The following is a 3,813-nucleotide window of genomic DNA, read 5'->3' on the forward strand; positions in this document are numbered from 1 at the left end:
GGGGAAGTTCTGTGTTTTTGCCTCAAAATTAGGGGAATTTCTGCAATTTTGCTCCAAAATACGGGGAATTTCTGCCTTTTTGCACGAAAATAAAGGGAATGTATACCTTTTTGCCATAAAGAAAGAGAATTTCTTCATTTTTACCCCAAAATAATTGGATTTTCCGCCTTTTTGACTCAAAATAAGTGCAATTTCTGAGTTTTCCCCAAAAATAAACGGAATTTCTGTCTTTTTGCCTTAAAATAAGGGGAATTTCTGACTTTTTGCCCTGAAATAAGTAAAATTTCTAAAATTTTTCCCAAAATAAGGGAAATGTCTGCTTTTTGCCCCAAAATAAGGGGAATTTCTGCTTTTTTCCATCTTAATAAGTGGAATTTCTGTCTTTTTCCCCCAAAACAAAGGGAATTTCTGTCTTTTTTGACTCAAAATAAGAAAAATTTCTGACTTATTACTCTGAAATAAGTGAAATTTCTGCAATTTTGCCCCAAAATAAGTGAAATTTCTGCAATTTTGCCCCAAAATATGGGAAATTTTTGGAATTTTGGCCCAAAATAAGAGAAATTTCTGAGTTTTCCCCCAAAATAAGGAGAATTTCTGTGTTTTTGCCCCAACATATAGGGAATTTCTGCATTTTTGCCCAACAATTAGGGGAATTTCTGCAATTTTGCTCCAAAATACGGGGAATTTCAGCCTTTTTCGCCGAAAATAAGGGGAATTTTTGCCATTTTGCCGCGAAATAAGTGAAATTTCTGCAGTTTTACCCCAAAATAAGGGGAAATTCTGCATTTTTGCCCCAAAATTAGGGGAATTTCTGCAATTTTGCTCCAAAATACAGGGGAATTTCTGCATTTTTGCCCGAAAATAAAGGGAATGTATACCTTTTTGCCTTAAAAAAAGAGAATTGCTTCATTTTTACCCCAAAATAAGGGGGTTTTCCGCCTTTTATACTCAAAATAAGTGCAATTTCTGACTTTTCCCCAAAAATAAACAGAATTTCTGTCTTTTTGCCTTAAAATAAGGGGAATTTTTGACTTTTTACCCTGAAATAAGTAAAATTTCTAAAAATTTTTTCCAATATAAGGGAAATGTCTGCTTTTTGCCCCAAAATAAGGGGAATTTCTGCTTTTTTCCCTCTAAATAAGTGGAATTTCTGTCTTTTTCCTCCAAAACAAAGGAAATTTCTGTCTTTTTTGCCTCAAAATAAAAAAAAAATTTCTGACTTATTACTCTGAAATAAGTGAAATTTCTGCAATTTTGCCCCAAAATAAGGGAAATTTCTGCCTTTTTGCACGAAAATAAAGGGAATGTATACCTTTTTGCCATAAAGAAAGAGAATTTCTTCATTTTTACCCCAAAATAATTGGATTTTCCGCCTTTTTGACTCAAAATAAGTGCAATTTCTGACTTTTCCCCAAAAATAAACGGAATTTCTGTCTTTTTGCCTTAAAATAAGGGGAATTTCTGACTTTTTGCCCTGAAATAAGTAAAATTTCTAAAATTTTTCCCAAAATAAGGGAAATGTCTGCTTTTTGCCCCAAAATAAGGGGAATTTCTGCTTTTTTCCATCTTAATAAGTGGAATTTCTGTCTTTTTCCCCCAAAACAAAGGGAATTTCTGTCTTTTTTGACTCAAAATAAGGAAAATTTCTGACTTATTACTCTGAAATAAGTGAAATTTCTGCAATTTTGCCCCAAAATAAGTGAAATTTCTGCAATTTTGCCCCAAAATAAGGGAAATTTCTGGAATTTTGCACCAAATAAGTGGAATTTCTGAGTTTTTCCCCAAAATAAGGAGAATTTCTGTCTTTTTGCCCCAAAATATAGGGAATGTCTGCCTTTTTGCCCCACAATTAGGGGAATTTCTGCAATTTTGCTCAAAAATAGGGGGAATTTTGGCTTTATTGCACGAAAATAAGAAGAATGCATACCTTTTGCCATAAAAAAGGGAAATTTCTTCATTTTTGCTCTAAAATAAGGGGAATTTCTGCTTTTTTCCCTTTAAATAAGTGGAATTTCTGTCTTTTTCCCCCCAAACAAAGGGAATTTCTGTCTTTTTTGCTCCAAAATAAGGAAAATTTCTGACTTATTACCCTGAAATAAGTGAAATTTCTTCATATTTGCCCAAAAATAAGCGAAATTTCTGCCTTTTTGCCCCCAAATAAAGGGAATTTTAGCCTTTTTACCTCAAAATAAGGGGAATTTATGCATTTTTGCCACAAAATATTAGGAATTTCTGCCTTTTTGCCCCAAAATAAGAAAAATTTCTGCCTTTTTTCCATGAAATAAGTGAAATTTCTGCAATATTGCCCCAAAATATGTGAAATTTCTGCAATTTTGCCCAAAAATACGGGAAATTTCTGGAATTTTGCTCCAAATAAGTGGAATTTCTGAGTTTTGCCCCAAAATAAAAAGAATTTCTGTCTTTTTGCCCCAACATAAAGGGAATTTCTGCTTTTTTGCCCCACAATTAGGGGAATTTCTGCAATTTTGCTCCAAAATTGGGGGAATTTCTGCTTTTTTGCTTAAAAATAAGAAGAATGCATATCTTTTTGCCATAAAAAAGGGAAATTTTTTCAGGTTTGCCCCAAAATAAGAGGAATTTCTGCCTTTCTACCTCAAAATAAGTGAAATTTCTGCCTTTTTACCCAAAAATAAACGAAATTTCTGTCTTTTTGCCCCAGAATAAAAGGAATTTTTGAATTATGCCTTGAAATAAGTGAAATTTCTGCAATTTTGCTCCAAAATAAAAGAAATTTCTGCCTTTTTGCCACAAAATAAGGAGAATTTCTGTACTTTTGCCCCAAAATAAGGGAAATTTTTGCCTTTTGTTCCCAAATAAGGGGATTTCAGCTTTTTTACCTCAAAATAAGAGGAATTTCTGCATTTTTGCTACAAAATATTAAAAATTTCTGCCATTGTGCTCTAAAATACGGAAAATTTCTGCCTTTTTTCCCTGAAATAAATGAAATTTCTGCAATTTTGCCACAAAATAAGTGAAATTTCTGCAATTTTGCCCCAAAATAAGGGAAATTTCTGGAATTTTGCCCCAAAATAAGTGGAATTTCTACAGTTTTACCCCAAAATAAGGGGAAGTTCTGCATTTTTGCCCCAAAATTAGGGGAATTTCTGCAATTTTGCTCCAAAATACGAGGAATTTCTGAATTTTTGCCCGAAAATAAAGGGAATATATACCTTTTTGCCATAAAGAAAGAGAATTTCTTCATTGTTACTCCAAAATAAGGGGATTTTCCGCCTTTATGACTCAAAATAAGTGCAATTTCTGACTTTTCCCCAAAAATAAACGGAATTTCTGTCTTTTTGCCTTAAAATAAGGGGAATTTCTGACTTTTTGCCCTGAAATAAGTAAAATTTCTAAAATTTTTCCCAAAAATAAGGGAAATGTCTGCTTTTTGCCCCAAAATAAGGGGAATTTCTGCTTTTTTCCATCTAAATAAGTGGAAAATCTGTCTTTTTCTCCCAAAACAAACAGAATTTCTGTATTTTTTGACTCAAAATAAGGAAAATTTCTGACTTATTACTCTCAAATATGTGAAATTTCTGCAATTTTGCCCCAAATAAAAGAAATTTCTGCCTTTTTGCCACAAAATAAGGAGAATTTCTGTCTTTTTGCCCCAAAATAAGGGAAATTTCTGCCTTTTTGCCCTCAAATAAGGGGAATTTAAGACTTTTTACCTCAAAATTAGGGGAATTTCTGCATTTTTGCCACAACATATTAAAAATTTCTGCCATTGTGCTTTAAATACGGAAAATTTCTACCTTTTTTCTCTAAAATAAATAAAATTTCTGCAATTTT

This window comes from Micromys minutus (assembly GCF_963924665.1).
Source record: "Micromys minutus genome assembly, contig: SCAFFOLD_47, whole genome shotgun sequence".
Taxonomy (NCBI): Eukaryota; Metazoa; Chordata; class Mammalia; order Rodentia; family Muridae; genus Micromys; species Micromys minutus.